The sequence below is a fragment of the Macaca thibetana genome, chromosome 1 (assembly GCF_024542745.1).
Source record: "Macaca thibetana thibetana isolate TM-01 chromosome 1, ASM2454274v1, whole genome shotgun sequence".
NCBI classification, from domain to species: Eukaryota; Metazoa; Chordata; class Mammalia; order Primates; family Cercopithecidae; genus Macaca; species Macaca thibetana.
The window spans coordinates 185,691,973-185,715,561 of NC_065578.1; the positions used below are offsets into that span (position 1 = coordinate 185,691,973).

General features: G+C 41.7%; 1 long non-coding RNA gene across 1 annotated transcript in view; it reads left to right on the top strand.

Moving 5' to 3' along the window:
• The first annotated feature begins 873 nt into the window (after positions 1-873).
• LOC126940767 (uncharacterized) overlaps positions 874-23,589 on the top strand; it is a 199,380-nt gene continuing 176,664 nt past the window's right edge. The window contains exon 1 of the long non-coding RNA XR_007720901.1: positions 874-1,441. This is a non-coding gene — a long non-coding RNA (uncharacterized LOC126940767). The remainder of the gene's footprint in view (positions 1,442-23,589) is intronic.

Here is a 23,589-nt window from a genome sequence, read left to right on the forward strand (position 1 = left end):
CGCTCTGTCACCCGGGCTGGTGTGCAGTGGCCGGATCTCAGCTCACTGCAAGCTCCGCCTCCTGGGTTCACGCCATTCTCCTGCCTCAGCCTCCCGAGTAGCTGGGACTACAGGCGCCCGCCACCTCGCCCGGCTAGCTTTTTGTATTTTTTAGTAGAGACGGGGTTTCACCGTGTTAGCCAGGATGGTCTCGATCTCCTGACCTTGTGATCCGCCCGTCTCAGCCTCCCAAAGTGCTGGGATTACAGGCTTGAGCCACCGCGCCCGGCTAGAAATAGGGTTTGATTTCACTATTCCCAGTAACTGGGTGTGTGAGCCTGGACAAGCCATTTAGTCTCTCCATGTCTTATTTGTAAAATAAGATAATTGGATGGGATGCAAGTTCATTCAAAGTTCTAAACGTCATAATCCATAATGACTTTCTAAGTAGGTCTTTATGTGAGCACAAGAGAAATCAAACCAATGTGTGTTTGCCCCAGGCCCCTGGGCTTCTCTGGTCCCTTTTATTTGGGAGGTGATACGCTTCACAACTATATGTGTTGCACTAATTCATAAAGGTATTCCATCCCAAGTCAATAACAAACTATAGCTTTGTGAAAGGAGTGAGTCCAATATGTTACAATCATCTTGGAAGCTTCAGTTACCTCTATTGAGAGGAAGGTTCTTTTTCTAAGGAGGCTGCTTTGAATCATGTTCTCAGCAAACATTTAATTAATAAGTACCTATTAATATTATGTACTAGACTCTGTTCTAGGCACTTGGGATACTTTGGATGTGTGTGTGGAGGAGAAACACAAAAGATAAAATTTCTCTACTCTCATGGAGTTTATATTCTAGTAAAAAGAGACAGATAATAAACATTAAGCCTAATAAATAATGTATATAGCAAAGTGTACATTATATAGTATGTTAGAAGATGATAAATACTACTGACAAGAAAAAAGAACAAGTGTAAGGAGGCATGGAGAATTTTAATTATAAATTGGGTAGTTAGTGTAAGCCTCATTGGGAAAGGGATCTTTGGGCAAAGACCCGAACAAGGTGAAAGAGTGAACACATGCCTGTCTAGAGGAAGAAAGACGCAGGCAGAGAAAACATCCAGTGCAGAGGAAGAGGATGCCTGGCAGCTTCCAGGAACAGGGAGGGGACCTGTGAAGCTGGAGTGATGTGAGTAAGTGAATGTGTCACAAAGGGGAAGTCCCAGCTGCTTTGTCCTGCTGGGACAAAGACCCACTGAACATACTTAGGACAAATTTCATGTTCATCAGCAGCATAACCTGATTTTAGACTCCTTTTTCTTGTAGGAAGCCTCCTATCAGACTCTCTGCCTGGCCTGAGATATCCAGTTAACACCTGCAATTCAGAATACCCTCTCACCCAGCAATAAAGCATCCAGCCTTTGCATCTGTAACAACCTCCTCTGTAATTTGTGCATTCTATGGTGAGTTTAAATGCTGACTCTATCATTATCTGAGTTTATTACCATTGCTATTTGCATATGTTTAATGGGGGAGGGGAAGAGTGGGCAGAAAACCTCTGCACAGATTGCAGCTTGGAAGTCTGCGTGTCTCTCCTCACCCTTACTTCCCCTTCCTGTCCCCTTCTCTTCTAATCCTCTGCCTTCTTTGGGGCCTGGGCCAGGGCCAGCCGTACTTAAACTAAGAATAGGTAAATGTTCTCAGTAGCCCTGTTGCCCTCTGCTGTGTCTGCCTACTCGCCTGTTCCTGCTGTGCATCTCTCCCAGCACTCCTGACTTTCAACGACTCAGTGCAGTACAGTGAACCTGTCTCCCTTCCTGCCCCATGAACCATCAATACTGGTTCTCAATTAGGAAACGATAAATGTGCTCACATTAATTTGTCTAGAGGTTATCTCTTTTGGGGTGGGGTTTTGTTTTGTGACAGAGGGTATAGAAGCATTAGGGAGGATTATCAGAGTCCTGGAACCCTGAAAATTATTACCAGATATTAGGCAGGCACCTATTCAGAGAGTCAAACCCTGGCCTCTGCTGCCCACTCATCTCCCAGCTCAACTTCACCTGTTTTCCCTAAATTACCTTTCTGCACAGGAATTCACTGTCTTTTCTTGTTGGAGGGGTTGGCTAGGAAAACTTCTGTACGTTGTAAGATCTATAGTGAAATGTTAGCATGAGCCTCTGAATTGCTCTTGGGAGCCAGGAAGCAGCCCAAGCCCCAAGGGAGGGGAGGAATAAATTGTTGCCCAGTGGCCAGCAACTTGTTTTATTTTACAAGACTGTGTTTTCCATATTGCTTGCATTTTGAAATAGTGTGCACAGGTGCCCCAGTTTGATTCAATTTCAGCCCTCACCATGATTTATGGTCCCACCTGATCACATCCAGATCACTTTGCTGTTTGCCCTTGTCTGCTGCGCTGCAGTTCATGAGTGGGGAGCTAGAGCCAGACATTTTAAGGATTCCGAGTGAACAAGCATGTCTGTTTCTCCCTCAAATTTTTACCCATGTAGGATTTAACATAATCAACAATGAGTCCAATCTGCATTTCTTTGAAAAGAGGCACTGCCAGCCTTCAGAGAATATTAAACTGAATGGAAAGATTACAGTTGTTAGAGATGCAAAACCCTTGAAAGAGCTAAAATGAGTAAAATGGCATTTTATAACCCATTTATGGCCTTGTGTATCCATATTCTTGCCATCACTACCCTCATTACCACCATCACCATCATCATGTTAATATAGTAGCCATCAGTTATTGCATACTCATTATTTTGTCATTTTGACAAATATTTTATGAGAATAGACTTCTTAAAATCTGAACCATCTTAAGATACTGTTATTATCCCCATATTACAAATTTTTTAAAAACAGAAATATTGAGAGGTTTAGTAACTTGCCCAAGGTCAAATAGCCACAAGTCTGTATAATTAAATAAAAATAAATAGTTAAAATGTGTATGTACAAATAAAGATGGCTTTCTAGGTAGTAATTCACTCTAGGCAAGATTAAGAAGGCTTCTTGTTGGGCAGAACACCGTGTACGTTACCAATGCTAGGTCAGGACTCCAACTGTTAATACGTGGAAGGTAGCAAAGATCACCATGATGTTGGCTACCAGGAATAGAAGTTCAAATACTTTTACCCGCTGCTTCTTGGTATTGTAGTCACCAAGGAAACATAATACAGTCAAGCATGGATGGAACAATGCTTTAATCACATAGAGAAGAGAAAGAACAAGATCAGCTCCAATAGTATGTGTTGGTCCCCCATGGATAGTGGATCCCCCTAGCAGCCTAACTGGGGCAATTGGGTCATGAGCTGTCCTCACAATCTTAATAGGAGGACATGTACCCCTTCCATGTGTACTCTGAAATACTGAAACCTGGGGGCATGCCTGAGGGCCATTGACTTACATGCATAAGCAGAACAAAGAAGCATATATTGAGCTTGAAACAGTGAAAGCTATTCCCATACAAGGTAATAATGCTTGCACAGGCTGTGTGAGCTCTTTATCTCCTGGTAAGGAAGGGTTCCAGATCCAAGACACATTCTTATGTGGCTATTGGGAGGTGCAAAGACTGCATGCAGGAGACTGTCTTGCCAACATTTATTTAGGTAGCAAGCTTTTCTGGTGCCTTCATGTAGGATTTTGCCACATGTTAACTACTCAGAAACACATCTCCTGCTTAAATAAGCCATCCCTGAATCACCCTTAGCCCAACCTCTCCTCTCTCTTTGTTGGGTCTTTTTCTCTATTGTATCCCAATACTATTGTATCCCAATAGTGACATGTGCCTGGCTCCTGGGTAGGTGCCTATGGACAAAGAATGCAAAGATTTCCTTGTTGGTGAATCTAAATGCCACTTCCTCTGGGAAGCATCCTTATCACCAAGCCATAGTACTCCTTTCTCTGTGCCTGCAATGCACATTGTTTCTAGTTCAAGTACTAGTACTGTAGTATTAATAATACATGTTATGTTAATATCATTAATAATACTGCTTGAATAGCCCTAACAGCCCTTAGTCCCTTGTTCCCTATTTACTCTTCCCAATAGCCCTGCAAGGTAGGTACTATTGCTATCCTCATTATACAGGTGAGGAACTGAGGCATAGAGGAAGAGTAACTTGCTCAAGATCATCCAGCTAGTAAGTGGCAGAGCCAGGATCATGGATCCAGGCAGTTTGGTGCCAGCATTCAGGCCCTAATCACATTCCTCCCTCAGTGGTTGGCTTTACTGTTTTTCACTTGTCAGTTTTCTTTTTTTTTTTTTTTTTTTTTTATTATACTTTAAGTTCTAGGGTACATGTGGATAATGTGCAGGTTTGTTACATATGTATACCTGTGCCATGTTGGCGTGCTGCACCCATCAACTCGTCAGCACCCATCAACTCATCATTTACATCAGGTATAACTCCCAATGCCATCCCTCCCCTCTCCCCCCTCGCCGTGATAGGCCCTGGTGTGTGATGTTCCCCTTCCCGAGTCCAAGTGATCTCATTGTTCAGTTCCCACCTATGAGTGAGAACATGCGGTGTTTGGTTTTCTGTTCTTGTGATAGTTTGCTGAGAATGATGGTTTCCAGCTGCATCCATGTCCCTACAAAGGACACAAACTCATCCTTTTTTATGGCTGCATAGTATTCCATGGTGTATATGTGCCACATTTTCTTAATCCAGTCTGTCACTGATGGACATTTGGGTTGATTCCAAATCTTGCTATTGTGAATAGTACCGCAATAAACATACGTGTGCATGTGTTTTTATAGCAGCATGATTTATAATCCTTTGGGTATATACCCAGTAATGGGATGGCTGGGTCATATGGTACTTCTAGTTCTAGATCCTTGAGGAATCGCCATACTGTTTTCCATAATGGTTGAACTAGTTTACAATCCCTCCAACAGTGTACAAGTGTTCCTATTTCTCCACATCCTCTCCAGCACCTGTTGTTTCCTGACTTTTTAATGACTGCCATTCTAACTGGTGTGAGATGGTATCTCATTGTGGTTTTGATTTGCATTTCTCTGATGGCCAGTGATGATGAGCATTTTTTCATGTGTCTGTTGGCTGTATGAATGTCTTCTTTTGAGAACTGTCTGTTCATATCCTTTGCCCACTTTTCGATGGGGTTGTTTGTTTTTTTCTTGTAAATTTTTTTGAGTTCTTTGTAGGTTCTGGATATTAGCCCTTTGTCAGATGAGTAGATTGCAAAATTTTTCTCCCATTCTGTAGGTTGCCTGTTCACTCTGATGGTAGTTTCTTTTGCTGTACAGAAGCTCTTTAGTTTAATTAGATCCCATTTGTCAATTTTGGCTTTTGTTGCCTGATTAGGTTGCCACCTCAAAGGCGGGGTTTGAGACTTGCACATATCTTCGTCCTCAGCTCCCGGCCGATTGCCTGGCACCTAGCAGTCACTCAGGAATTATTTGGCATGGGACTGAATGAAAGATAGGTGTTCACTGGGTAAGGACTTGGGGGCAGCTCACCCAGGATTTTTTCATTGCTTTAAGGCACTTAACTGCTAACTGGACCCTTTGTTTCAGGGCAGACAGAGTGATAGAGGCACAGGAAGTATTGAAGGACAGGCTTTGCCTGCCTCGTTTTATCCTAATCGGTTAGTTCACATCTTCTTTGACACTGTCCTTGTTTTCAGAAGAGAAAGGGATTTAGGGTGCGTCTTACCTTTAAAAGGAGGCTTTTTTCCATTTGCTTCTACAGAACTGTGCTGGTTTTTTCCCACTGGGATTGCATTTATCTCACCCCCATTTATTCTCCATTAATATCTCCACAGTGGCAATTATTACCCCTCATCCATGCCTGTGTGTGTCTGTCTGCCTTCCCCACCTCCACCCTGACTGTGAACTTCTTGAGGCAATGACCTCAAGAAGAATGACTTGTCCTAGTCATCTTGTATCTTGTCCAGCACAGGGCCTGGCCCACCAGAAGCCCTCAAACCATGCTTCTTAAATGAAAAACGCTTAGTCATTGGTAGATCTGTGGTGCAGGAAAGTACAGGAATGAAGTAATTATCCAGCTTTTTTTTTTTTTTTTTTTTTTTTTTTTTTTTTTTTTTTTTTGTAAAAGAAGAGACTGATCTTTGGCTCAAGGAACCAATAATCATTTAGGACTCGTTTCTCATCATCTTTCCTCTCTCTTTCCCTCCAGCTCTTGTCATTTGATAAGTGATGCAGAAAAATTCTTCTCTCAGGATTGGATAAGAGAGACTGAAAAGGTAGTTGGACTGGGTGGGGGGCAGGGAGTTGGAGGAAACATAAAACAATAAAGATGATTTAATTTATATCTGATCACAGCAACCAGCTGGCTATACCATCAGTTATTACACCCTAGTAGTTATTAAAGAGCACCTCTATCATAGGCACCTTATTAGCTAGGGATTTATGGAGCACACAGGTACAGGAGGAAATATTGATATTTCACTCACAACATCACCTGTGGATGCCTGGGTTGTCTGTCTCTCAGTCCTATCTCTTCTCATCTGTCCTCATTCTTAGGCCCGATAGGCTCAGGTTCAACTCCCAGAATGTTTTTCTCCTACAGTATGCATAATGGTAAACAATTTCACTCACTTGTGCTTCGATCCATTGTGCATCTGTTTCAACACCTATGGCTATAATATTCCTGCTTTCCAGGCAGAAGGTGTTTTGGGCTCATTCAGATATTTCTAGAGTTTTCTGTGTCACAAATTACTGCCATTGATAGGGCTTCTAGTTTAGCCTACTTTTTAATAGAGAAAATAAAAACCTAGACATTGGATTTCATTTTAGCCAGGTCTCATGTTGCCGCATAAGTCCTAGAATCTGAGCCTTCAGATGCCTGGCCTATGCTTCATCTTTCCTCCTTGAAAGCCCTATTCCAAATGGATCTCAGCCCTGGTTTCTGGACTGAATGCAAATAAGTAAGTTACTCTTGGATGTCTTGACATTAATGACACATTTCTTTTTAACACAATTGGATGCTTTATTCATTCCTAGAAGCAATTTATTCCCAATTATAACCAATTATTATGTGTGATGCCAGAAATAAAAAACAAGAACAAATTGCATTTTTAAATTTAAAACGTGTGTAGGGAAAAAATAATGATATGGAGCCAATTATGTCAATTCAAGTCAGTCGCAGAATTTTTCCTTTGAAGATAACATTTTTAAAGAACTGAAAGTTTCCACATTTTGATCCCTTGAAGTACCAAAGTGACAACACAGGCAGGAGGAGATGACACAAGAAAAGTGGCAATTAGTTATTTACCCAGAAATGCAGAGCTAGGTGTTAATAATGAGTGGCTAGATTACACTTGACATTTTACAAAGTGACTTACAATCACACCTGCATGCATGCACGCACACACATGTGTATAGAAATTGCCTGTGGAATAGAATAAGAGAAGAGGACAGAACTGGGTCTCTTCCTTAGGGACAACATGTACTGTAAATAGTGTCTGTGTTGGTGAGAATGGAATAAGAAAATTACAAGCGTGAATGGGCGCATGAGGAATTAAATCCACAAATGACAATTAGCTGGGCTAGGTTTATATGCATACCCACATATCAAATCTATCACTTCAGACATGCATATGCATTTAAATCTTTTTATGATGCCTCGATGGGTCTAGATGGCTATTGCTACTCTGATCTTAAAGCTGGGGAAATCAAGCTATGGGAATAACATGCAGAGTAGCATTAGACTTTGGAGTTCCAGATTTTTATGCTTTCACTTGCCTGCTGAGCTTCATGGTCTCTCAAACAGCAGCCAGGCAAGGTGGGTGGTTGCTTTATTGTTTATTAATGACTCTGGAGAGTCCTGGATGTGTTCCTGTCACAAAACGTGTGTCAAAACCTATTAAAGCTGAAAAGAACTTAGAGGCTGTGGGTCCAATCCCTTCCTTTTAAAGAAAGGGAACCTGGGTCAGAGAGAGGCCAGATCTGCTTTAAGTCTCATGACTTCTCAGTGCCTGAGTCAGATCTGCCCACCTAGAGCTCTTTTTGTCACTGCATGGCACTTGCTAAGCTTGTAGGGTGCCCTGCTGGCAGTGCTGTTACTGGTGATAAAGGTGATGAGCATGCATCACCCTCCTTCACTCCCTTTTTCTTGAATGTGGCTCTCAGTATGGCCTTACATATCTTGTGGTTGAAATTAACCTCCCTACATAGTTCCCCTGATTCTACAGCAATCAAATATACTGTTCTCCTATCATAATAGGTCAGGGGCTGTACCTGCCTGGACACTGAGTACAGAATGCAGTGTAGAGTTTTCAAAGTGGAAGGCTCAGTCATTGAGGAACTATGCATTGAGTGCCCACTATGCCCCAGGTCCCCTTCATGCACTGGAAATGCAGCAGGGAATGAGATGAAGTCCCACCCTTGTGGATTTTATTTTCTCAGAGAATCCACAGCAACCAGTGGCTGGAGATGAGGAGCAGTAGCTCTTTTAGGAGGCCTGTGGTCCCTGTGGTTCATCACCATGGCTCTGCCTTCACTCCCGATACTGGATTCTAGTAATACCTACTGACTTCCTTATTTCAGTTCCACGCCTGGCCTCCGTGAGATACTGAGTTTGTGCCCTCTGCGGAGCCGCAACTTTACCGTGAAACAGTAAGAGCCTGCAGCTTTCGGCAGTTAGAACAAGCATGATCTCAGGCCTCCACCCCCATGCGGCCTGCCATAGTCGCTGGCGCTTAGAGAATGAAGTAAATCGGGTTTTGTGATCAGAACAGATGTGTGAAGAGACAAATTCAGACTGAGCAGGGGATGCTGCAGGTCACCACCAAGGGACGTCAGAGGTGCGGAAGTCGGCAGGGGAGGGAGGGCGACTTTAATCGGAGAGAGTGATTATGGAATCCAATTAGCTTCTCATTTTCATTTGCAGAAGGAACATTCAATTCACTTAACGCCACTCTACAGATCCTTCTTCTCTCATCTGTACCCAGAGGGAAACAAATTCCAGTGTAATAGAGCATTTGGACAGCAGCAGACCACAGTAGAGAGAGCATGTGGCTAGAAGTGAGGAGGCCTGGGTCCCAGGCTTGGCTCTGCCTCTACGAGTTTCATGACCCTGGGCACATTGCCTCACCCCTAAAGCACCTGGGCTCATCTGCTAAATATGGAAATTGAATTAAATCATTTTAAAGGTCTCTTTAATTCCAAAATTCTATATTTGTTTTTCAGTGTATATCTTCATATTACAGCTTAATAAGGTATGCAGTTATAATTTTGGAATTCCTCACTACAACTCTGCCAATAAAACTCTGAGCTTTGGAGTCAGATAAACCTGTATTTCAGTGATGAACCTACCTACTTAACTTTAAGTCAGTTACTTAATCTTTCCAATCCTCAATTTATAAAATTAGGGTAATAATAATAGTATTTGTCTTACAGAATTGTTTTGTGGATTAAATGGGCTAATATATTCAAAGTACTTAATACAGCATTTGGGACATATTAAAACTCAATAAATGTTTACCTGTTTTTATTTCATTGTCCTGTTTACTACAAAGTTTTAGAATAACTTGAATATTTTATCTAAAAATTTAAAATAATGTGGTAGGGGGACTTCCTTTTAAAAAATTGCTTGGATGACATGGCTGAAGAGGTTTAATGGTGGGTAGGCTAAGTAATGGACTAAGACTGAAATAGCTCAATGGAAATAAAGCATTTAATGTGGGAATAAATGAAGTTGCCACCCAGAACTAACAGCCAGAGTCCTGGCTGGGCTGTAATTAATGGATATGCTGGCCATGATTTATAAGGATATTTTAAGAAGTGACTGTATTGCGCGGAGCCCTGGGTTTTATGCCCGAGTTGAAGTAAGATCAATGGGAAATTCATTAGGCCTAAGATTTAATGAGTAGGAATGAAGTTTCTTCCTCAGCATTAGGGCTTTTCACATGGTGGCTACCAGGGATGCTTCCTCTGGGATGGAGGCCACGGGGATATGGAAAAAGTTGTTGAGCACCTGGAGCCAGAAAAGGAATGATGCTCCACATCTCTTTCCCTGTGTTAGAAAATGCAGAGAAGGAGTCCCAGCCCGGACTTTTCTCGAGAGCTTTCTGGGTCTTACTGGCTGGAGGCTAGGGATGGTTTCCTCCACCTTCCTTTCTTTCTTTTTCTTCTTTCTTCTTTTTTTTTTTTTTTTTTTTTTTTTTTTTTGCCTCCCTCCCATGTGTCAAGGTGTCAGCCTTCCTTTTTGAGCAAGACATTGAGCAGAACTGCACTGAGCACAGTGCACATCTGCTGACAGGAGTTTGGTTACCCTGAGGATGTGTGTGCTGAGCACCTGAGATGGTGAATCAGCAAATGCAGGCCTCTGCAGGTGGCTTTGGCTGACAGCAATATCTAGCATTGGTGCACAGGTGGCCCATCTGCACCCTGAGGCCCTGCAGTGTGCTGGAATTTGCTCTGTGACTTGCCTTGTTTTTACCATCAGCAGAGGGAGGTGGTGCATCCTGTCCTTCTAAGACCTCTGTTTTGTGATGGAATTTGGTGATAAAAGCCCATAGATGCTTTCAGTTCTTCCTTTGCTTTGTTCTCAAGGAGAACTGAAAGATCAGATCCTGGCTTTCTGAGTCTCCTTGTACTTTACTTCTGATTACGATAGGCCAGAGAAACATCTAACTCAGGCTCACCCCTGGGGAAGGTGATTATCCATCTTCCCTTGGTCCATGCTCAGTGCTTTGATGCTTTGATGCCACAGCAGCTTTGTTCATGTCATTCCTTCTGCCTGGATGTCCTTCTCCCAGGAGCTCGGCTTAGCTCCCTTATGGGCTTGCTCCTGGTCTAGCAGTCACCTTACCTGCATGTAAACCTGGCGTTGTTTGTTCTCCGACTTTATCACCTGGCTCACCCCATGTTACTTGTTCATACTTTTTTGTAGCAGGTTAGCCCTTTCTGTTTCCTAGTCCATCCATTTTTTAATCCTGCCTCTTATAAATATTTTCTTCATGAAACACTTATCAATTACTTCTGAGTTTTAATGACAGACAGGCTTTTAGCTTTATTTTCTGGATATGCTTATATTTTTCCTCAGTGATGCTTTACTTTACGAGCAGAGCACCTGGTGTTGATACCTCTTTCTCAATCAGTCCCAAGGATATACTCTTTGCAGTTGTATGGAATTTTATATTTTGTTAATCATTATAAAATAACTACTATTTGTTGTGTGCCTGCTTTGTATCAAGTACTGTGCTCAACACTTTGTATACATTATTTTATACCACAAATCATTCCCTTATAATGCCCATTTTACAAGCAAACTATGACTCAAGGAGTTTTAGCCTGTCTACAGTCACACAATTAATAAGTATACTCATATTTAGTAGACTCCAAAGCCCATTTTTTAATTATCACACTATACTTCATATTCAAAATCTAATTTGATCCCCACAATAATACTATAAGATAGCTATCATTATGCCTATTTTACAGATTAAGAAAACAGAGGCCCAGGAAGTTTAGGTGACTTGACTGAGGTAATCCAATTAGAGAACAGACAATTAGAACTTGAATACAGGTATTTTGATTCTAATTTCAGTTCCTAATCCATTGATCCATGGTGCTAGCCTCTAGGACATTGAGGCTTCTGTGTTTTTCTTGTTTTCTGCAACCTGTAGTCTCTGGCATGATATTTTTTTCCGTTCCATTTCCTCTGCCTCTTCCTCCTCTTACTGAGACTCAGGTTAGGGGTGCTAAGCCTCACTCTCATGAAGAAACGAGGAAAGTGGGGCATTATCCTAGAGACAGCATCTAAGTGAATTTTATCTCAACCAGTTTTCTCTGCTTGGTACCAAGAAGACAACAGAGTAGAGTTGTCTTGCTAATAAATGCAAGGAAGAGATAATCTGTGTAAAACCAAGTTATCTTCTGTCTGAGATGTTAGGGAATTAATTACACAGTGAACCAGCTACTTGCTTTGTTGAGTGACTACTTATTGCATATCCACTGAATACCAAAGTAAGTTTTAGGTACCATAGGGCAAGGGCACAAAGAAATGACTAGACCACAATAAATAGCTGCTGAGGATCTAGGAATAACCAAGACATAAACTTGTCTTATTGATCATAATCAGTGATGGGAGGGATTGGGGGAGATAGACCTGTGTTAAATGTTATTATATTACAAAGGTGTATCCAAGGAGCAAGTCTGTTAGTCATCCCTCTTTTTCCTGTGCCTGGCATGGTCCATGACACTTAAACACTGTCCCCAAATAAGATGAGAGTGAGTGAATAAGCCATGCAAATAGAGAAGACAATGTCTAAGACTTCCTTTGATAGATATGGAGAGAGGGGATTGAAAAAAGGCTGTGCAGATGAGGTTATATTTAAACTGTGTCTCTGCAATGTGTAAGAATTTATTTTGGGGACAAGGTTGAAAAGAGGGAGAATATTGTAGACAGAATGCAAGATACTGTAAGAATATGACTCATGGGGGCTGGGCGCGGTGGCTCACACTTGTAATCCCAGCACTTTGGGAGGCCGAGGTGGGCGGATCACAAGGTCAGGAGTTCGAGACCAGCCTGGCCAACATGATGAAATCCCGTCTCTACCAAAAATACCAAAATTAGGGTGTGGTGGCATGCGCCTGTAATCCCAGGTACTTGGGAGGCTGAGGCAGGAGAACTGTTTGAACCCAGGAGGTGGAGGTTGCAGTGAGCTGAGATCCCACCACTGCACTCCAGCCTGGGTGACAGAGCAAGATTCAGTCTCGGGGGAAAAGCAAAGAACAAATAACTCATGGGAACTGTGTGGCTGGAAAGGGAATTTGGGCCAGGTTATGACAGTCCTTGGGTGTCATGCTAAAAGACTTGAATTTGATTTTTAAATGGTGGGAACCAGATAATGTATTAGGTGGAGCAAACAACAGTATCAGGCCTGCATGGAAAGGAGGAGAGAAGCTGGAGGCAGGTGTCCATGGGGACATGGGCAGGGTCTACTGTTTCACTGCAGCCTCCCAGGTGATTGCACAGGACAGTGCAGGATGGCATCTGGATAGATGCAACACAATTGATGAAGATGTATTAACTGAGATGGGGAATTTGGAACGAAGAGGAATTGTGAGGATGGGAGCAAGGGAAAAATGGGATGAGGATATCATGAATTTCAAATGCATCATGTTGAATTTGAGATGCCTCTGGGACATCAAGATGGATGTATTTAGGAGACAAGTCGTAATATAGGACTGGATTTTCAGAGATAAGTGCTATCTAGAAACTTATATTTAGAAATTATCAGCATGTAAGAATTGTGCACTGTGGGTATGAGTGAAAGCACTTTTGGAGAGTATTAAGAATGCTTATAAAATGCCTTCCTGGAGTTAACTGTCTCATAGACTGATAAGGCAGTTTAGAGTATTGAGTTCCCTTTGTCTAAAGCATCTTTTCTGGTAATATTGAAAATATCCATTTTATCTTTGACTCAATGGGATAGAACATCTTGAGATTGTTTTCATGAACTTTAAAGGGAATCTCTGATTCATTCCTTCATCCTCACTAATACCATTCAAATCAAGTCAGTTCAACACTCTGGCCAAACCCCTAGTACATGAGTCATTATGAGGCGTGAACCCTCTCTCCAAGGAATTTCCAACATTTTAGAGAATAGTCAGCAAGAGTGTAAATGACTATAATAGGAGGGAGAATAAAGTAAGTACCATGTACATTAACAAATGCTACAAACGCATAAAAGATGAAAGAATTAGTATGTTTGCAAGTCAGGAAGTGCTCCATAGAGAAGTTGGTCTTGAAGAATGAACAGATTTTTGATCAGCAGAGATAATAGAGATTAGCGATAGAAAAAAAAAAAAATCAAAGTGACAGAGGGGATTAAGTTCAGATGGTTTGTAGGGGAACACTGGAAGGTAAACTCGAGAAGATAAAGGCCTTGAATGCCAGGGTGGAGAGATTGTATTTGATTTCATAGTTTAAAAGAGTTCAAGCTCTGTTTCAACAATATTTCAGAGGTCAATACCAGGCCTTCCCCAATTTCAGAACAAATGGGTATTAGAAGGGCTGTGATCCTTTTTCAAGGAGAAAGTTAATTGATTGGTATTACAGAGTCACCATATATGGCCAACCCCAAATTGAAAATCCTCTTCTGAAGACAGATACTGTTTGTTTAGAACTAAGCCACAGCCCAAATTCCCCTTCCCTTAGATTCAGATCTGTATTTTCTTAGCAAAAGAGTCCCTTGAGGGGCCTGCTCTTGCTTTTTCTCAGGAGTCATTTGTTATCTTAAATATTGGCATCTTTGAGATAAGAGTTTTCTAAATCACATTTACAGAAGGCTTGTAAACACTCCTCATGTTTGGAACAGGTTTCTTCATTGACCTTGTGCCATTGATGTGCTTCAAGCTACTTCAGGGCATTAAATTCCCTGAAGCTTTACCATGGAAACATACTCCCAGGTCATAACTCTTTCCTTTGCCTGGGCGTGGGCCTCAAACGTTTATGTGGCTGCTTCAGCTAGCATAACCAGTCCAACAGGATTTTCAGCAAAACCTGAGCTGCCATAGAGACACAATATTTCTTTTCCTAATTGCTCATAATTTCATTCTATTTCTTCTAACAGCAATTGAAGATGACATTACACTCCCTTTTATGTCAGTTGATGATGCATAATTCTCTCCTGGAACAGCTAACGACTGTATTTACTAACACATTAAAAAACATTGATGTGTATTCAGGCCAGAGCCATTTTTACACCAGTATTTTATGTGTGTGTCAGATGGTGGAATGTTGAAAAGGGGTTTCACTATTATAATAAGCATCTCCCACTTTTGCAGATAGAATGGCATGTGAATAACCAGATGTCGTGGTTATTCCTCATTTGTACCAATCTCCACGGACCTCTACCCTGGCCCCAGATCCATTCTTTTCTCTCCTGCCTTGCTCTATACTTGGGAGGCTGTCCAGTGTGGACTGCATCACCTGTATTCCTTTGCCTACTGGCATCCGATTGGATTTGGCCAGTGGGAGGCACCAGCAAAAAATCAGAGGTTGGGAGAAGAGAAAGATTATGGCATTTCTCTCTTGCTCTCACCCTGCTTTGGTGCGGTGTTTCTGACAGCCACTACACCTGATGTTGATTATAGCCTTCACTGAGTTCTGATAACACTAATTCCTGCACTTGTCCTTTGTTTTTCTGCCTTGGAAGTGTAGTGGTTTTCATCAGTTGCCAGTCTCTTAGTGCCTCAGCTTCCTCACCCATCCCTTGGTAGCTAATTCCATCTAGGTCTCTTCACTTGAGCCATTTGGGTGAATTACATTTCCCATTGGGATTCTGTTGGAAACACCAAATATTACGGTTTCCAAATAAGTTATTTGGCAAATGGACCTCTCCGTTCACCTTGTTCATAACTGGCCTGGACCTTTCTTTCACGGTCCTCAAGGGGCTCACTATGGAAATATCATCAGAAATAATTAATTATAGAAAATTGAAGCTTACTTCCTAAAAATGAGACTAGAATACTCTACTCTAAATGGAGACACAATATATTGTAGTTTTTATATACATAGCTTATGGGAGCACATAAAATGGCAAAGTTTCAATGTGAATAATGTGTTCACTGGTGGAAAAAAGGTCAGGGGAAGAGGCAGAGAGGATCAGCTCTATGTGATTCAGTGGACTTATAAGTGAGAAAGGAGAAAGTGAGGTAGATAGAACGTTGAAATATATTAAAAGCTTGTCCTACATGTACTAGTTCCTCATGAAGAATTGCTGCTCCTGATCTGCATGATTTGGATGGGATGGGATGCTATCAATTATATCCAATATCAAGTGCTCTTTTGTAAGAAATGTATAGATTGCTCAGCATGAGGATTTGGGGAATATAGCTCCATTCTCAATTCTACCACTATGAGAGCTTGGCAAAGTCATTGTGCCTCAATTGTACCATGGGCAAGTGGGGATAATTATAAACATTTTAGCTATTTCACAGGGTTGCTATGACTATAAAATGTAATTATAGATCTTAAATCACTTGTATATAAATATATGTCATCCACTACCAGAATAAAATCTTAATTTCTTTTATCTTATTAGAAGTAAAGATTAAATGATTTTTCCCTTTGATGTAAAAAATGTGTATGATTTGGAAGCCAACCATGCTCTTTGCCTGAGGCTAGGTTTGATGGGGCTCGTGAGGACCCAGAGCTCAAATGTAAACCATCAAACCCTTTTGCTTGTACAGTGTCCTGTACATAGAGAGTGCTTGATATATATTGTGGACTAGATTTATTTTATCTAGATTGGTTTGGGTATAATTAGCATTTTTAGTGACTGTGATGACATGGACCAAAACATCTGGGTGACTTTTCTTATAGCATCTTCATTTCAATTGGATCACAGATAAATATGTAGACAGGCTCTCACATTCAGAACAAGGACTAAGAGTGATGGACAATTCCCACTAGGCTTCCATAATGATTAACAACACAAAATGTGCTGGAATCTCTATTGTGTTCAGTGACTCTGTAGAGCAAGTAATGAGGCAGTATTCAAAAAACTCTGAATTTGGTAGAAATAATAGCAGGCTTTTCATGAAGAAAAATGAATGTAATCGGGGTCATCTCTTCTTGCCAAAAATGAGAAGAGGGGATCTTTAACCATGAGAAAAAAGATACAAAGTCATTGAAATAACAAACTCTGGCATCAGAAAAATTACCACAAATTGCTTGACTTTGGAAAAGCTTTCTTTCTTTTTTTTTTAAAAACCACCACCACCACCACCACCACCACCACCACCACCACCACCACCACCACCACCACCTCTCTCAGTCTTGCTTCTCCCATTTGTAAAATGAATGTAAAATACCAAGGATATCAAAATATCCTTGCTGAGGATCTATATTATTATGCTTGGTGTCACGCACAGTGCCTGGCATAGAGAAGCTGCTCAACAATTATTGTTAACGAAAACAATAATCTGCCTACAATTTGACATCCTTTCCTCAGAGTGTAGAGGATACACTCTGATGAGGATAGATTATACTATGCTGAAGTAACAAATAAACCCTGAATTATTTGTGGCTGTACATGACAAAGGTTTATTCATTGCCCATGTCATAGTCTAACATGGACTAGGTGGCTGTCCTTTAGGAGGTGACTCTGGGATCTGACATTCTTCCATCTTGTCGTTAATGCCAGCTGAGATGAATGGCTTCAAAGGAAAGAGAAGAAAGGGCTGGAAGATGCTGGCATGATGCTTCTAAGGGCCAGGACTAGAAGGGAGTCATATCTTTTCCATCTGCCTTTCATTGGTCAAAACTTACTTGCATGGCTTCTGACTTAACTGCAAGAGAGGCTGAAATATTTAGCTTTCCTCAGGAAAATAAAAATGATATTTCTCTGCCACACATAACAGGTGAGACTTGTCAGTCCTAAGAAAATGGATTGTTAAAATAATTCTTTTTTATCTTTGATAGTTCTTTTTTTTTTTTTTAAAAAAAGAAAATTTAGATTCAAGGGGTACATGTGCAGGTTTGTTACATGAGTATTTCGTGTGATGCTGGGTTTGGGCTTTTATCAAACCCATCACCCAAACACTGAACATAGTACCTGATAGGTAGTTTTTCAACCCTTGTCCCCCTTCCCCCGTCCTCTCTTTTGGAATACCTTGTGTCTATTGTTTCCATCTTTATGTCCATGTGTACTCAATATTTAGCTCACACTTCTAAGTGAGAAAACACAGTATTTGCCTTTCTGTTTCTGTGTTAATTTGTTTAGGATAATGGCCCCCAGCTGTGTCCATGTTATTGTAAGGACATAATTTCATTCTTGCTATGGCTGTGTAGTATTTCATGGTGTGTATATACCACATTTTCTTGATCCCATCCATAATTGACGGGCATTTAGGTTGATTCCAAACCTTTGCTATTGTGAATAGTACTGTGATTAACGTGTGAGTTCAGGTGTCTTTTTGATAGAATGCTTTATCTTCCTTTGGGTATATACCTAGTAATGGGATTTCTGGGTTGAATGGTAATTCTATTTTTAGTTCTTTGAGAAATTCTCCAATTATTTTATATTATAGCATGTCAGGACCTTTGTTCGTAAATCTCTCAGCCCTTGGAAAATATCAAGTATGTTCCAGTCTGTCATAAGTGGTGAAGTTTAAGGGGGCTGAGCCTTGAGCCTCTTTCTGCCCCTGCTCTGGACAAGCAGTGGTAGAGGAAGAAGTAAAGGTTATTGGCCTTGAGGATGGGGAATGTGTGATGAGTAGTTGTTTGGCTGCAGGGACCTTCAGGAAGAGCAGTAATGTAAATCTGCTTTGTGCTTTAGTAGATGAAGCAAGAAGCCCATATGATCCTCAGAGATTAGGGAAAAAAATGTCTCAGTGATCTGACGTTATTATGGCAGGTAAAGGAAGGAAAGCTGTTGGCTCCCTTGTTGAGAATGAACCTGTAAAGACCAGGTGCCATCAGAGTCATGACTAGGAATAAAATATCAGAAAACAGTGATTAGAAAACCCAGGAAGAGCCTTCAACTTGGAAAAAAATAGTTTTGTTTTGTACATTTTGAAAAAAATATGTTGGCCCCAACTATCTTTTATAACTTTTTTTTGTTTTGTTTTTTACTACCAATAACATTTACATTTGAGCTATTACTAATGTAGTACCTAGATTTTATGTTTGGCCGTTCATCAGTGATATATTTTTGTATAAAATGCATGGAAAATTTGGGCCCTAAACTCATAAGCCTTGCTCACTTCTAACTATGTGTTTATGCTGAGTCTCTTTCTTAAACTCCTTAACTATTTAAATCCTTTCTGTCTTAAGCCTCTAACTGAAGTTAAGATGTCCCTGACAAATATATATCTTTATATGTTCAGAGAAAAGAAGGTTGTACTCATTGTTGACAGTGGGTGTGAGGATCCTGGATAGTGCCTTGATAAAAAGCAAACCAAAGGCGCTGAAGCCAGACTTCCAAGTTTAAACCCAGCTCCAACACTTGGTAGATGAGCTACTTAACTTCTCTGTGCCTCAATTTCCTCGTCTGGAAAATGGAGGTCATAACATTAGCCTGCCTCAAAGAGTTAGTTAAAGATGAAATGAATTAATGCAAAGAAAGCACATAGAATGGAGTGGGGCACATACCAAGCACTACCTCTTCCATGAAGCCTTCCTTGGTGATTTTTTCTATAGAGCCTATAGCTAATAAACTGTAACAGCACATATTTTCCACAGGACATTACTGGATGTTTAATCATATATCACCTTGAAACATTTATTGGTTTGTTTCATGTTTTTATTGAGCTTCCATTGTGATCATGTCTGGACTCTGTACCCTGAGGCCCAGTGCAAAGCAAATAACAGATGGTCCATAAATGCATATCATGTTGAATAGATGCCATGGCCCACACAAGTTAGGGGTAGAGGCTGAGTAAGAAATGAAAGCATGCCCCAAACAGTTGCCTTTGTAAGAATTCAGATTTGGGGATATAATATTGGGGGCATCTCTGCTGGCTCTTTTCTGCATCATTAAGAGAGAGATATTATTCATAGATGCACCATCCTTCTTTCTTTTGGTAAGTGAAGTGGCAGAGAATTAAGCTGGAATCCAAACAACTCCAGACACACCCATTGGCCTCTCTTCTATTTGGGAGAATGAATCATGCTTGCCTACTTTGTGAGTTTAAGAAAAAATGTTCTTACTATAGACAATTTTTTCTGTGATGGTTTTTATTATTGTTCTTGGGATAGCAGTAAATATAAATAGATCTTCACTCTCAGAGGAAATAGAGTTTCCTGAGGAAACCTAAAGACTGGACAGAGAGAACTTGTAGGGCAGACTGTTAGTATACCAAACTAACAGTCCAATGTCTGTGGTACCCACTAGGTTTTAAATGCTGTAGGTGACCTGGTGTCATCCCAGTGTAATCTCACAAACTCACATACTCTCCAGAGCAGCAGCTTCCTTTAGACCCTGATCAACACCAGAGGGAACAACTTGACCAGTCATCTGCAAATTCAGATTTATTTACTTTCACTTTGAATAAAAACACAGTCAGCATCTTCTGTGTGCCAGGTTGATAGGGCTAGGCTTTGTGCTCCCACCCAAATCTCATCTTGAGTTATAATCCCCATAATCCCCACGTGTCAAGGGAGAGACCAGATGGAGGTAATTGGATCATGGGGGTGGTTTCCCCATGCTGTTCTCATGATAGTGAGTTATCACAAGATCTGATGGTTTCATAAGTGGTAGCTCCCCCTGTGTTCATTCCTCTTGCTTTCACCTTTGAAGATGGTGCCTTGCTTCCCCTTCACCTTCTGCCATAATTGTAAGTTTCCTGAGGCCTCCCCAGCCATATTGTACTGTGAGTTGATTAAACCTCTTTCCTTTATAAATTACTCAGTCTCAGGCAGTTCTTTATAGCAGTGGGAAAATGGACTAATACACAGGTACTGGGGGGAGAGAGTTAATTTGAGCCCTAGTGAAAAGGTGCTATCAGAAAAAATTAGGCCGGGCGCGGTGGCTCAAGCCTGTAATCCCAGCACTTTGGGACGCCGAGACGGGCGGATCACGAGGTCAGGAGATCGAGACCATCCTGGCTAACATGGTAAAACCCCGTCTCTACTAAAAAATACAAAAAAAAAAAAAAACTAGCCGGGCGAGGTGGCGGGCGCCTGTAGTCCCGGCTACTTGGGAGGCTGAGGCAGGAGAATGGCGTAAACCCGGGAGGCAGAGCTTGCAGTGAGCTGAGATCCGGCCACTGCACTCCAGCCTGGGCGACAGAGCGAGACTCCCTCTCGAAAAAATTAGTAAAATTGCAGTTTATAGAGCCACAGCTAAGACTCAGAATACCAGGGCTTTAGATTTTACTTGCTGGGTATTTTGAGCTATCATTTTTTGAACACTTACTATGCATCAGACACTATGCTAAATTTTTGCATTTATTATCTCATTTAATCTGTATAATACTTCTATTCTCTTCACTTATTCATTCAACAAATAGGCATTGAACAACTACTATGTGCCTGGTAACATTCTAGGCCTTAAGAATACGACAATGTATATCATGGACAACATTCCACTTTATCTGGATTTTATAACTTGGCAACTGAGAAAGCTAATAAGTGAAACAAATATGTAAAACAGTCAGCATGTCAGATGATAAGGTATAAAGGAAAATATATGGCAGAGGAGGTGGCCAGGGTGGTTGGAAAGCCTCAGAGAAAAGGTGAACTTTGAGTAAACGCCTAGAGGAGGTAAAGGAATGGGCCATCTGAGTATCTGAGGAAAGAGCATCACAGAGAAAGTTAAAAGTGCAAAGCTCTGGAGAACAGCAAGGAGACCATCATATGGCTATATTGGAAAGAGTCGAGAGCACAGTTCAGGGAGGCAACATCATGAAGGCCTTGTATGCCACTGTAAAGAAGCTGGCTTTTACAGTGGGTGAGATGGGAAGACGTTAGAGGGTTTGAGCAGAAAGAAGACATGATCTGACTCACTCTGGCTAGTGACTTCACTACAGCAGGCTGTGCAGAGTCAGGAAATGAATGCAATTATCTGCATAAGAGATGACTGTGGCTTAGTCTGGTGTCCTAGTGTGTCCAGAATTGGTGGGTTACTGGTCTCGCTGACTTCAAGAACGAAGCAGTGGACCCTCGCGATGAGTGTTACAGTTCTTAAAGATGCTGTGTCCGGAGTTTGTTCCTTCAGACGTTCAGATTTGTTTGGAGCATTTTCCTTCGGGTGGGTTTGTGGTCTCGCTGACAGGAGGGAACCTGCAGACCTTCATGGTGAGTGTTACAGCTCTTAAAGGCCACGTGGACCCGAAGAGTGAGCAGCAGCCAGATTTATTGTAAAGAGTGAAAGAATAAAACTTCCACGCTACAGAGGGGGACCCAAGCAGGTCGCCGCTGGCTAGCTCCCGCAGCCTGCATTTCTTCTTTTATCTGGCCCCACCCACATCCTGCTGATTGGTCCATTTTACACAGAGCTGATTGGTGTATTTTACAGAGAGCTGATTGGTCCATTTTGACAGAGTGCTGATTGGTGTATTTACAAACCCTGAGCTAGACACAGAGTGCTGATTGGTGAGTTTACAATCCCTTAGCTACACATAAAAGTTCCCCAAGTCCCCACCACACTCAGTAGCCCACCTGGCTAGTGGATCCTGCACAGGTGGAGCTGCCTGCCAGTCCCGAGCTGGGCCTGCACTCCTCAGCCCTTGCGGGGGTCTATAGTACCAGGTACTATGGAGCAGTGGTAGGCTTGGAGGTTCGGGCCGTGCAGGAGCCCACCGCGGGGTGGGGGTGGGGCATGGTAGGCTGCAGGTCCGGAGCCCTACACTGCAGGGAGACAGCTGAGGCCCGGTGAGAACTCGAGCAGAGCCGGCTCCAACCTCGGCCAGTACAGAGAGGGGCTCCCACAGTGCAGTGGCGGGCTGAAGGGCTCCTCAAGCGCCCCCAGAGTGGATGCCCAGGCAGCGCCCAGAGCAAGGGCTGCTAGCACATTGTCACCTCTCACTAGCAGTGGACTTGGTAAAAATAGGCTGAGTTTAGGGTATATTTTACAGGTAGAGTCAAAAGGATTTCCTGGCAGATTGGATATAGAGTATAAGACAAGGATGATAATAAGGCTGTAAGTGTAATCCGTTGGAAGAATGGAGGTGCCAGTGAACAAGATAAGTAATAGGGTGGAGGAGCAGATTTAAGGGAAAAGATGAGTAGCTGCATTCTAAATATATTCACTTTTAGATACTGGTGAGTTACCCAGTTGTAGATGTGGAGTGGGGAATGTGCAAATACGAAGTTAAGGGAAGAAGTTCTCATTAGAAATACAAATTTTAGCATCATCAACATATGGATAGTTCCCTGTCAATCTAGAGGTCGTGATTTACATAAATAATTGTTGATGTATTTTATTGGCTCTTGGTAAATACACATATACACACACATACTCTTTTTGTACTTCTAAGGGAAACTGAGGCAGAGAGTTCTCCCAAATTGCCCTAAGGCATGTGTTTAGTACAAGGGAGATCAAGAATGCAAGCAAATATTAGCTTCTATGTCATCTCTCGCCCTCTTGAATCTACCAGTTTGTTTTCTTCTCTGCCAATCAAAGAGCTTGAAGCCATACATTAAGGAAGACAGTTTGCTTTCATGAGATCCTGAAAGCAGCAGTTTCCTTGTCAATCTAGAGTGCCTGATTTGCATAACTAATTGTTGATATATTTTATTGGCTGCAGGTAAATATACACAAGCACATGTACACTACACATTCACTGGATTTTCTAAATCCTGCTTTTTCTCTTACAGCTTGGGTGAATCTGTCCAGGGTAATGACATGGATAGTGTTTAAAGCCATGAGCCTGGATCACCAAGGGAGATAAGGAAATTAAGACTTAAAGCAGTTAAACACCTCATCCAAGATTATATAGTGAGTCAGTAATAGAGCAGGATCTCAAATCCTGATCCATCTGACCACAAACCTGTGTTCTCCACCAGTATAGTATCCTGAGTATCCTGCCTTCTTTGATGGCTGATAGTGAATAAGTTTCCTGGATTTTACTGATTGGAGGGTGGGGGCTGATGACAGAAGAGAATGATCTGCTGTAGTCTGGAGAAATACAACATTGATAAGCCAAAAATATTTCTGCTCATTCTAC